Consider the following 373-nt stretch of genomic DNA (forward strand, 5'->3'; position numbering starts at 1 on the left):
CAAGCATTTAGCGTCTCGGAACCCCCAGGAGCCAGTTGCGCTGGGTCGTTACGGGTCAGCACTGGTTTCTGACAGTGGGCTTTAAACTCCAGTACACTTGCTCTTGGGATTAATTTTAGGGTGACACCCTTCCCGGGGCCCCTGCAGGAAGCACACTGAGAAGCACTGTGTGTGCAAGCCATCGGTGACTGGGAGAAGCCACCCTCAGGGGTGTGCACGCGGGACTCGGGGACCATGGCGTGGGGGCTGCAGTCAGCCCAGGAGGATCCAGGCCGGGCTCCGCCGCACCTGGAGCAGGTTGGAGAGCAGCGCGAGCGCCACAGCCAAACAGACGCGAAGCCTCCACGCCTCTCGCGCCGCCGTCGGCCCCGAC

Source organism: Chrysochloris asiatica, unplaced genomic scaffold (genome assembly GCF_000296735.1).
Source record: "Chrysochloris asiatica unplaced genomic scaffold, ChrAsi1.0 scaffold00162, whole genome shotgun sequence".
Lineage (NCBI taxonomy): Eukaryota > Metazoa > Chordata > Mammalia > Afrosoricida > Chrysochloridae > Chrysochloris > Chrysochloris asiatica.